This window comes from Dipodomys spectabilis, unplaced genomic scaffold (genome assembly GCF_019054845.1).
Source record: "Dipodomys spectabilis isolate Male_0828 unplaced genomic scaffold, ASM1905484v1 ptg000061l, whole genome shotgun sequence".
Taxonomy (NCBI): Eukaryota; Metazoa; Chordata; class Mammalia; order Rodentia; family Heteromyidae; genus Dipodomys; species Dipodomys spectabilis.
Window position 1 is genome coordinate 138,724 of NW_024870738.1, and position 12,664 is coordinate 151,387.

Here is a 12,664-nt window from a genome sequence, read left to right on the forward strand (position 1 = left end):
GTGGTCCCTCTGCCTTGGATGGGGGAGGCGTGCTGTGCACTGCGTGTGGAGCCGTGCAGCCCACATCTGTCAAGCCGCATTTGAATAGTGCTTTCCCACAGAGACCCTCCCCTGGATGACAGGTGCTGCCTGTCTTTTGTTTCTCATGATCCTTTTATCTTGGAGTGTGTGTGGTGTGCGGGGACCGAGTGGCTGGGGTAGGATTGCTGTGGGCCAGTTTCACAAAGCCCTGGCGTCTTGTTTCATGGGGCTGAGGCAAGGTGATCTTGCCGTCACTGAGATAGTGATGGCCCCGGGAGACCAGGGATCTGCTCATCTCCTTGCCCCCAGTCGGAGGTGCCCAGAAACAAAGTCACATCCCCCTTCTGTATGCCCAGGTGGCAGCCAGGGCTCCATGAGATTGGAGGCCTGGAGGGTGGGGATAGGGTAGTGGGGGGTTGAACAGGAGCTACGCCATCTGTTGGGTCGGGGACGCAGACTGGAAGTCAGAGTTTTTGCCCAGCTCTTTCTCCTGGCAGTCACCTCCTTCCCTTTGGTGGCCACTTCCGCCCCTGGAAATCCTGATGAGCAGCTTTGGAATGCATGCGTGTGGGGGTCTAGGGTTTGCACAGAAGGCCACAGTCTATATTTTGTTTGGTGGCGGAGTTGCTTTTGCCCGTCACTGGCTTCCAGGGCTTAGAGAAAAGGCTGAGGCTAGAAAGCAGGTGGCATGGTGACATTTTCCTGTTCTTGTACTAGGGCTTGAACTAGGGCGTGGGCACTGTCCCTAAGGTTTTTCTGTCTCTCTCTGTCTCAAAACTGGTGCTCTTCTTCTTGAGCCACAGCTCCACTTCTGACCTTTTGCTGGTTAATTGGAAGATAAGAGTCTCCCCAACTTTTCTATTCATGTTGGCTTTGAACTTTGATTCTCAGATCTCAACCTCCTGAGTAGCTAGAATTATAGGCATGAGCCACTGGCACCTGGCTCATTTTCCTTGTTAAGTGAGCATAGTATATAGTTTCCTTCACTCTTGGAAGGACCCAGAAGGAAAGGCTGGGCTGGATGTGAGCCATTTTGTCAGTGCTTGGGGTCATAGTTGTCCTTTGATACGTTCAAATGTGCAGCTGCCACTCGAAGGCAAATTGCTGAAAAGTCACCTTTTTAAACAAGGCCCTGTGATTTCAAATGTCCTAAGGAACATTTCTTATAAATAGCACACCATAAATTAACTTGTGATAGTTGTAATGACACTGTTTTATTTTTTGTCAGTCATGGGGCTTGAACTCTGGGCCTGGGCGCTGTCCCTGAGCTCTTCAGCCCAAGGAGAGCGCTCTACCACTTGGGCCACAGCACCACTTCCGGTTTTCTGCTGGTTAATTGGAGATAAGAGTCTCACAGACTTTCCTTGCCCGGGCTGGCTTTGAACTGTGATCCTCAGGTCTCAGCCTTCTGAGTAGTTAGGATTATAGGCGTGAGCCACTGGTGCCCAGCTACACTGTGGCTTTTTCCTTGTATAACCAATTTTTATTATCTGATTAGTTTTCTTTATGGCCGCCTTATTCCCACTTTGCCTTGTTTCTTGTACCCTATGATGGGTCGTGGGCAATTTGGTTGGGGCCAAAGGTAAGAATTGATTTTCGTATTTCCTGCCTCTTTGCTGATGATTTTAAATGCTTTTGTGAATCTAATTTACATCATCCAGTAAGCTTGAGTTCAAGAGCAGATTAGCAGGGAAGGGAAGGGACTTTGCAGAAGATTGCATGTGTCCTGTGTCCCACATATGTAAAGAGATTAGGAGCAGAGGGACCCACCGTCCCGCTTGCTCTGAGCAACTTTCTTGCATTGCTTCTACTGTTGACCAAGCTGTGAACACCGCGGTGCTTGGCAAATCACAAAGGCTGGAAAAACACTGCCTCTTCTTGGAACCACCTGGTCAAGCCTGCCCCTACCCTTTTGCTTTCAAAGCAGAAAAGAATCAACCCCCCCCCCCCCCCCGCCCCCAATGGTGGTTTTCAGAGAATAAGAGGCTCCCATCTCAGTTAAAGCCTGGTTTAGCTGGGTGTTGGATTATCCGTCTCAGTTATACAAAGACCAGCTCGAGCCCCGCCTCCCCCCTGCTCACGACTCCCTCCAAGTACAAGGTATTTCCTACATCTCTCCCATGCAGGTTGTTTTAGACCCAAACCGGCTCGAACAGTGTACAGTAGACACCTGGTAACTTGATCTCCTTTAAAGATGGCCTGTTGGTGCCCGTCCAAGGCCTCTTTAATTGAATGGCGTGGTATTAGAGAGGAAGTGCTCAGCGGAGTTGCCAATGGATAATCATGACACCGCTGCTGATGTGAATTGTGCTTGCTGATTAAATAACTCGGGTCACACACACCATTGGCAAGCCTGCTTGTGTTCAGGTGCAGAGGCTGGCGTCGTCTTTGGGGTGTGGGCTTGGGTGGCAGGTGGCAGGCAGATGGGCGCTCTGAGGGAGGCTTGTGCCGCTCCTGGTCTCCGGTGGGGCGTCTGCTTGCATGTAATCATGGGAATGGCACGGGACGTGTCTGCAGCTGCAGTGAAATGAATTTGTGAAGTACAGGGAGGATACAGAATGTTCTGTTTTTTTTCCCTTTTTTCTTTTTAGTGCTACCGGGGTTTGAACTCAAAGCTTTGTCCTGCCACTGGAGCCACAGCGCCGGCCCTGTTGTTTTAGTCCTATTTTCATGCAGGGCCTCACACTTTTACCTGGGAATGGCTTTGAACCCCAATTCTCTGACCTGTACCTCCCATATAGCGGAGATAACCACCGCACCAGCTTGTTCTCTTTGTTTCTCTGTCTTTGTCTGTCTGTCTGTCTGTCTCTCCCTTCCCTCCCTTTCTTCCCCTTCTCCCCTCCCCCCTCTGCATATTGGGGTTTGAACTCAGGTCAAACTCTAACTTTTTTGAGCTTGTTCGGCTTGCATGCTTGGCTGGTACTTTACTTCTTCTTCTTCTTTTTTTTTTTTTAAACTGGCTGTGGGGCCTGAACGCTGGGCCTGGGCGCTGTCCCTCAGCTCTTCAGCTCAAGGCTAGCATTCTACCACTTAAGCCACAGCTCTACTTCCGGCTTTTTCTGCTTATGTGGTGCTGAAGAATCGAATCCAGGACCTCGTGCATGCAAGGCAAGCACTCTACCACTGAGCCACCTTCCCAGCCCTGGTACTGTACTTCTTGAGTCATGCCTCAGCGCTGCTTTTGACTCATTATTTTCAGAGGCTGCATCTCATAGACTTTTCTGCTCTGGCTGGTCTTGAACTGCCACCCTTTGGTATCTCAGCCTCATAAGATTATAGATATCAGCCGGGCCCGGTGGCTCACGCCTGTAATCCTAGCTACTCAGGAGGCTGAGATCTGAGGATCGCCGTTCAAAGCCAGCCCTGGCAGGAAAGTCTGTGAAACTCTTATCTCCAATAAACCACTACAAAACTGGAAGTGGTGCTGTGGCTCAAGTGGTAGAGTGCTAGTCTTGAGCTGAAGAGCTGAGGGACAGTGCTCAGGCCCAGAGTTCAAGGCCCACGACCAACAACAACAAAAAAAGATTATAGATATCAGTCCTTAGTGCCCCGGTTCCACTCTTTTCTTTTAGATAATTGTGCCCTTTCTTTTTTCGTGTGCTAGCCTTGAGCTGCAATCCTCTAATCTCTACTTCCTAAGTAGCTAGTATTAGTGAACTATTTAACGCACTGAACTCAGTCTTTTTTCCCCTCCCTCTTGAGAAACAGGGTCTTATTATGTAACTCAACCTAGTCTCGAATCAGTGATCTTCCTGTCTCAGCTTCCCAAGTGTTAGGACCAAGTCTGCTCAGATCTTTCTTGCGAACAGCTTTTCTGCTTTTAGTTTCCAACTGTGACATTTAGGTTGCTTCATTTGTTGTGTGAATCTGGCCCCACCCAATGAAGATGTGAAGCCCTAGCTTCGGGCACCAGCTTGGCTTTTTGGGAAATGATGTCCCCAGTGCCACCGTGTGGATGGGACAAAAAGAGCTCCCTCGGGTTTTTTTTTTGTTCTTTTTTGTTTTCGTGGGGGTCCTGGGGCTTGAACTCAGGGCCTGGGTAGGGTCCCCTGAGATTTTGTGCTCCAGGTTAGCCCTCCACCACTTGAGCCACAATTCCACGTGTGGGTTTTTGGGGTCTCATGGACTTGTCTACTTGGGCTGGGCTTGACCTGCAATCTTCAGGTGAGAAGATGGGAAGTGTGAGCCCCCAGCACCCAACTAGGCTTTCTCCTTTTAACATGTTTTTTTTTTCCTTTGCCAGTTGGCAACCAAGGATTAACAGCAGGAAATCCCAAATCTTCTTTTTAACAAGGTTGTGGTGTTCTTGAATAAAAACTAGACGGTCATGGAGATTTTAGTCACATAAAAATATAAAAATGAACAAATGAATATCAAAATATATACAAATAGTTAAATTAACCTAAGTAACCTAATGTACTAGAAAGCAACCTTGTTCTAAGGAACAGTGTAGCCATAGTTGAACGCACGTGGCTTTCCTTCGGGGAAGGTGAGGACGTAGGCTGAGGAGTCCCGGGCTAGCCTGGTGTGTGTAGTGGATCCAGTTTTGGTGGCAGTGGTGGCCCTGTGAGGTAGGATCTCGGTGTGTCACAGCACCCCAGGCTGTCCTGGAATTCTTTCTCCTTCTGCTTTAGCCTCTGAGCCTGCAGTGTGACACACCAAGTGGGCCGGATCTTTCTTGGAAATAGCTCTTCTGTATTCCGTTTATTATATTCTTTCTTATTTACTTATTTTGTGTTCTGTTAACGTACGCACCTTTTTAGGAACTCTGGAGCAAAAGCCACACTCCCGTTAAAAGAAGATTGAAATATCCTGCTCTTAGCACTTGCATTGATCTAAGAAAGCATTAAAGCAAAGAAAGGACGAATGTGGAAAGTTGATAGGGAGCATTTCTTCTCTAAGTCCACAGGTGGCACCAGAGAACTCATCCTCCAGTTATTTAAAATAGCACCAGGGAGCTGTGACTGCCCAATTCCACAGGATGGTCCAGAGGCCCGTCCCACCTAGCACTGCTGCTGCTTGTTGCTTGGGAGGAAGCTGTCACTGTGTACCCCCAGGCTACTCTGGAGCTCATTAGCCTTCTGCCACAGCCTTTCCAGAGGTTGATTTAAGGCATGTCTGCTACGTGTGTCCACATCTTTCTTGAGAACCATTTTTGTTTTTTAAACTATGAATGCCTGCCCTTGAACTGAGGGCCTAGTATTCTTGCAATTTTTTTTGTGCTCAAGGCTGGTGCTGTATTACTTGAGCCACACTTCCACTTCTGGTTTATGCTGGTTATTTGGAGATGACCCTCTCATGGATTTGTCCTCCCACATTGGCTCCAAACTGTGTTGTTTTTTTTTTTTTTTTTTTTGTATTTGAGCCTCCCGAGCAGCTAGGATTATTGGCATGAGTCACAGGCCCCAGCTATCAATACATTTTCTGCATTCCCTTTATAACTATGACATTTATGTTGTTTAATTTTCTTTGTCTCGGTTGGTTAAACAATTTTTTAGGAGTTAGTTGATGTAAAAGTGATCCGAGTGTGTTCTCTATCCTCTGCTAATTCTGGGAGTACCAGGGTGCTATGCACAGAAAATCCACACAACGGCACCAGAGCTCTACCAAAGCACACCCCTTAGTGGCCGGGAACTCTTGATCTTCCTGACTTGGCCTCCCAATTGCTCAGATTACAGGCATGCAGCACCAAATCTAGCCTAAGCTTTCTGGAGAACAACTTTTCTACTTTCCCGTTCCAGCGATGACATGCATTTTCCTTGCTCTTTCTTTCTTCCTCTCCTCAGTTCCTGGGATAGAATAGGAGCCCGGCAAGGGCTGTTGAGTTGTACTGAGTTGTGCTCAACCACTACAGCTTCTCATACGTAACGATGCACAGGGCCATGCGTGGCTTGGTGCCTTTGAAAGAAAAAAAGGAGTTGTTTGGTTTTTTTTTTGGTCAGTTGTCGGGGAAGGCCTGAGCTCTGGGCCTGGGTGCGGCCCTCAGCTCTTCAGCTCAAGCCGAGCGCTCTACCTCTTGAGCCACAGTGGAACTGTAGGTGGTCATTGTTCTAGGCCTCTTGCCACATGCACATGACCATATGTACCATGCGTGTACATAATACTTAGTGTTCTCTAGGCATAAGGGATCCTGAAGGGTGTGATGAAAATGGCAGCTTTCCTTAAGTGGAATGTTGTTGGATTAGAATACCATATACCTACCCAGAGGCACATAGAACTAACCTGGATCTGTAAAGCTCTTCTTTGTTTATTGGGAAGGATTCTTTGTTTTCCTGGTAAATTTTCTGGACTTTAGTTTTGTTTGTTTCTCATTTTCTAGGAGCGATCCATTGCTTTCATGGACAAGATTCCCTAGTCCTGTGCAATGGACGGAGTCCACTGCTTTCGTGGGCTGCTTCCCCTCGGTGCTGTATACATCCCTGTTCACTGTTCCTCCTCCCACACAAACGGCTTCTTAACTCCCTTAATGTCATGCTGAGAATAATTGGATAGGATAAGGGCAAATCAGATGAAGATTAGTGTGATCTTTGTGTAGTTGGCAGAATTTCTGTAAAAGACAGTAGGTGAATATATTGCTATCTCATTTGTTTTCTTTGGCTTTTGTTTACATAGAGAGGCCTCTATCTAAGTAGTGCTCATTTGTTTTTATTATTAAGTTGTTGTGTTTTTGAAGATTGAATCTATGGCTTCACCTATGCACACAAACACCCTTAGCCCTAGACATAGCACTTAAGTGCCAGAAATCTTCATTCTCTTGTTCATTTTTTTTTGTTTTTGTTTTTTTTTGGGGGTCCGGTCGTGGGGCCTGAACTCTGGGCCTGGGCGCTGTCCCTCAGCTCTTCAGCTCAAGGCTAGCGCTCTACCACTTGAGCCACAGCGCCACTTCTGGCTTTTTTCTTTTGCTTATGTGGTGCTGAGGAATTGAACCCAGGGCCTCAGGCATGCAAGGCAAGCGCTCTGCCACTGAGCCAACTTCCCAGCCCCTCTTGTTCATTTTTTTTTTTTGGCCACTGGTTTTTACCTTTTATATTGACATATGTCAGTGAAGATTTGTTTTGGCACAATGTCTTGCTATGAAGCCCAGGCTGGCTTGGAACTTGTGATCCTTCTCATTCGGCCTCCCCAAAGCTGTGATTACAGGAATGTATCACCACCATTGGCTAGCTTTTGTGTTTTTATTTTCCCATGTAATCTTTGATAATTACTTGGATGTTTAAAATTACTTACATGAATTAGTTACTTTTAGAAATATTTTGAGTTTCTTTGCCCAAGTGTCCATTCATTTAAAATATACCCAAGAAGTTCCCTTGGTGCCTTTTTAAACATTGACTTGCATGAAAGCTATGTGGTGCATTAGATGGTTGGAGATATGTGCAGTAATGGAAGAGCAAGACTTTTTTCCTTCCAACATCAATAGGCTTATAGATATGGCACATTGAAGACAGCAGTATAAGCGGGGAGGACTGGGGTTCTAGCCTTAGCCTTGTGCTGTCTGTAGCACTGCCCAGAGAAGAATGCTGCTCTATAAGTCTGCCTCCCATGCCAGCAAGACATTTCTTTCATACAGGAACACATTTGGGGCATGTTATATGTGCTCTGTCTGACGTTGATCTCTTGCAGTGCTGGCTGTGAAGCCCAGAGTGCCGCACATATTAGGCAGGGGATTTCGGCAGCCAGGAGTTCAAGGTCAGTTCTGTAGGCCCTGCTTTGTGGCAGCAGATAGGAGGCTGATAGCAGGCTCCTCATGGAGAGCTCTTGAGCAGAGGGACTCGTGAGGACAATGCGGGTTATCATTGGAAGGGCCCAGGGAGGCTTTGAGATATGGATTAAACAGTATCTGAGTTACGCTTGTTGTATCCAAGTTGAAAGACAAAGCTGTAAGCACAATAGAGATAGGCAGGCTGAGAGCAAAGAAAAGAGCTTGCAGCTACAGCAGACACACTTGGCCTGCGAGCTTCTAGCTTACAGGGGAAGGCCTGGGCTGCTCTGAGAAATTCTAGTCATACTCAGGCCCTAGGTGGTACCCAGGGAACAGCTGGAGCAGCCGGGAGCATGGACTTCGTCCTGTGGATGGAGTAAGTACCTCATGGCTCTCACTGGGGAGAGAGGTTGTGATGTGAGAGCTGTGCTGTCCGGTTTATCTGACAGTACGGAAATACAAAGTAGTACAAGGAGAGTTCTTTGGGAATGTTGCAGGAATAAGAAGAAAGTGTGGTCAGAGCCAGGGCTCATGTTACGCTTGTTAGAATGTTCTTTCTGTTTAAGGAATTAGATGAGATGTGCACTTTTTGTCAGGGCCTCCTACCTCTACCCCCGGATTCCCCAAACTTCCCGTGCTGTATATTCTCTGCGGGACTTCGGTGCCCTGCAGGACCTTTGCACCCCTCATCCCTCCCCATACACTGCTGTGTCTCACTGGAGCTTGCATTGCACAGGACTTTCAGGAGCTTCATCTCCTGCCTCCTCCCATTCCCACCCCAGACCCTTACCTTTATTACAAGTCCGAACCAACTTCTGCCTCTTCTTATTGTAGAACTTGCCTAGCTGTCAGTGCTGGCCAGTAGAACCTGCTCACCATCGCACCCTTCCCCCCGCCTCACCCCAGCTTCCAGGCGGGGAGATAGGCTGGCCACAGGCTTTTGCAGGCTGTGAGAGAAACATGGCCTCCCTTCTCAGCCGACTGGTCCAGTCCAGCCGGCTTCTCCTATCAGCCAAAATAACTGGAGGCCAGGGCGAGTTGGGGGAACAAGGGAGGCGGGGGACATAAGCTACTTATTTGGGAACATTGTGCACATTGACATCTAAAAACAATTCTTCCTTCCTTCTTCTTTCTTTCTTTCTTTCTTTCTTTCTTTCTTTCTTTCTTTCTTTCTTTCTTTCTTTCTTTCTTTCTTTCTTTCTTTCTTTCTTTCTCTTTCTTTCCTTCTTTCTTTCTAGAAGAGGGAACAATGCTAGTAAATAAGAAAGATCTCCTTAAAATAGACTAATAATAATAAAATGAAACAATATTTGATATTTAGATTTCTTGTTAATTTTCAAAGACATCTTAGCATGACTTGGGTCCAAGTGATCTCAACCCTGACTTACACCCAGAAATTACCTACCAGATACAAGTATGTACACAATTTTTAATAAAATTTTCTGTGAAATTAGTAGTAAAGGCTTTTAGGGAAACCATGAAAATATTCTTCCATATTAAAAAAAATTTGGCCACACTGATGTTTGAACTCAAGGCCTAGGCAGGCACTGTACTACTGAGCTGTGGCTCTTATTTTGCACAATTTTTTTTTTGTGCCAGACCTGGGGGCTTGAACTCAGGGCCTGGCACTGTCCTTGAGCTTTTGTGCTCGTAGCTAGCCTTCTACCACTTGAGCTCAGCTCCACATCAGGCTTTTTTGGTGATTCAGAGGTTAGAATCTCACAGGCTTTCCTGCCTAGGCTGCCTTTAAACCACAATCCTCAGATCTCAGCCTCCTGAATATGCACTAGTTATTTTTGAGATAGTCTCACTTCCTGTCCAGAGGTGTTCCTGGGCTGAAATCAGCCTGTTTCAACCCCTCAGCTAGTATAACAGGCTAAGACCAACCAGCCAAGCCCTACATTGAGATGGTGTCTCAAGGGCTTTTCTGCCTGGCATGGCCTTGAACTAGGATCTCTCCATCTCAGCCTCCTAGGAGCTAGGAATTCAGGCATGAGCTATGGACATGTGGCTCTCTTTTATTGTGTAAGAGTTCCTAGACTGTTATTGGTGAGATTTTTACTGTAAATTACACGGCTCAGGTAGCTGAGTGTCAGCTGTAGTTAGCGGTCCTGACATCTGGGTGTTTGACTCTTCCCCATTTCTGCGGCATATACTGAGACTCTCATGGCACCTGCTCACCCACATTTTAGGGACATGATGGAGGTAATATGACAGTCTTGTTGAAAGAACTCTAGCTCCCAGCTGGGATCTAAGCCTAAATTAATTTTATGCCTAAATGTAATGCTGTGAATGCTATTCCCATTGCAGGCACAGGGTTAGATGTGTGTGCTGCTCAGAGTATACACATTTCTAGGGACCAGGTCGGGTAAAGACCATCTGTATTCCTTACATAGAGGGGACACTATAGCCTTGTTGAAAAGATAAATTCAAATTTCCTGCTTTTAAGCACTTGGATCCAGGCTGAGAACAGGTGAAAGTCAGGCCATGAGACAGTTCTTATTCCCAGAAAGCTATTCCCTTCTTGGTCCACACGGTGGCACTCACCCATTGCTCCCAGTCCCTTGGTTGTATTTGAGGATTCCCCCCTCCCCCCACCCACCCAGTTAGGATCTCTCTGTGTATGTAGCCCAGGTTCACCTGGACTTCAGATCCCTTCTGACTCAGCCTCCCAACTGCTAGGATTACAGGCATATGCTATCAAGTCTGGCCTGGGGGTTTAGGTAGGAACTTTGTATAATCAGAGACCCCAACATTTGAACATTTGTGTCTCTGCCATTCCTGTGTCTCGTGTGTATCACGTCCACGCTCTGCTCAGGGTGCCCACATTTCTAAGGGCCAGGCAGGGTTAGCTCGCCAGAGTGTGTAACTTGTGTGGAGGGAATACCACAGCTTTGCTGAAAAGAGGATTTCACAACTCCTGCTTTTAGCACTTAGATAGATCCCTGCTGACACGGAGGAAGCAAGGCCAAGAGAGGATGAGCAGGCAAGAAAGTTATGCGTGCTTAGATCCACTAGGTGGCAGAGAGCTTTGCCTCCCAGCTGTGAGTAATAGACCATCTTACTGCTGCTTCGCTTTCCCACACCAATCCAGCTCTTTCTAGGCATCAGTTCTAGGCCTACCTGGGCATAAACACTCTCGAAACCTCACTACAACCAAAAAAGTGCTCGAGGCTGGAAGTATGGTTTAAGTGATAGAGCACCTGCCTAACTAGCACAGAGCTCTGAGTTCAAACCCCAGCATCTCCAAGAAAAAAATTGCTAGAGATAATTTTCACAAGTGGTGGCTGCTTGAGCTTGAAAGAAGGAAGGGGCACTTGCAGATGTGTGCTGTGCTGGACTTTGAAGCATTCATGGCAAGTAGCAGCATGCCATCTGCAGAGACGGCCAGGGTAGAAACGTCTATATCTGTTGCCCTTGGTGGAACAAGCACCAGCTTCGCATGCGCAGTGAATTCTTGCAGGACACATGCCAACGTGTCTGGGGAATGAAGTTCTGGCTTGATTTCGTTGAAATCGTCACTTTTGCTGCGGACTACTTTTCTAAACCACACAGCTCTAGAAACTTGAGGAACTTGGCTCCCTCCTTTCCCAAGATGTGTTAGTGTCCACACCTAGAATTGATGCCCATTTGGACATGACCAAATCCAGGAATTCAAAAACGGCACAGCATGAACACTCTTCCATATTAACTCTGTCCTCTCATGGGGGTGGCTTGGAGTTAGAAATGCTCAGTGCTTAGGGGTCTTCCTACTGGCTGTTGGATGGGTTCTTATGTCCCCTCTGTAAGGTGACATTGTGTGCAAATGGCTTCTTTTCCTCCAGGGCATGTGGGCATCACATTCTGACAGCTGGGTTCAGGTTAATTTATTCTCCATGTGGAAGTCGCATATGGCCTGTTTGGGCTCCGTGCTGCATGGTGTCCAGAGCTATTGCATTTCTTTGTTGTTTTTTTTTTAATGTTAGTATAATTTGTGGAGGGGAAGGGAAAAAACAAATTGTTTAAATAGGGATACAGGTGGACCCATTGCACCAATGAGATGTACAAGACGTTATGTTGAAAATGAACTTTACAACTTTGGTGCGTGCCGGGGGCAGTGGGGGAGGTGAGATGGGAAGGGATGGGAAGGGGAAACAAAGGAGGAGGCTGGAAAATTCACCTAGATGGAGTTAAGGAAGTTTCTTGGGCTAACCCATATCGAAGGGAAGAGGGAGACTCAAGTGTCTTAAGTAGAATGTCAGTTGCTCCTATCCTGGTACTTATACAAATTTCTTGGGCCAGTCCACGTTGAAGGGGTTGCTCAGATCCACCTGCACTGTCCCTTGGGCCAGCCCATCTTGAAGGGGAGGAACTACCTGGATGGACTTAAGTCTCTTGGTCCAGCCCATGTTGAAGGGGTATGAGTAAGAGTACAAATCCACAGGCCGGGAAGGTGGCTTCGTGGTAGAGCGCTTGCCTCCCATGCATGAGGCCCTAGGTCCAATTCCTCAGCACCACATAAACAGAAAAACTGGAAGTGGTGCTGTGGCTCAAGTTTAGAGCGCTAACCTTCAGCTGAACTGCCGAGGGACAGCGCCCAGGCCCAAAATTCAAACCCCACGACCGACAGCAACAACAAAAGAGTACAAATCCACCTGGATGGATTTAAGCATGTTTGATGGACTACCCGATATGAATTGGCCCAAGAGAGTGGGGTGAAGAGAAATCCATCTCGATCAAATTAAGAATGTCTGCTGGCCAAACCCACATTTGGGGGTGGGGAGGGGCTAATCCTCCTGGATGGAGTTAAGTAAATCTCTTGGGCCAGCCCACAATGAAGAGGAGGGGGATGCAAATTCCATGGATGGATTTAAGCAGCCCACATTGCAGAGTTGTGTGTGTGTGTGTGTGTGTGTGTGTGTGTGTGTGTGTGTGTGTGTGTGTAAGTGTGTGTAAAACCATCTG

General features: G+C 47.2%; 1 protein-coding gene across 1 annotated transcript in view; it reads left to right on the top strand.

Moving 5' to 3' along the window:
- Window positions 1-12,664, top strand: part of Shroom2 (shroom family member 2) — a 106,849-nt gene that overhangs the window by 56,581 nt on the left and 37,604 nt on the right.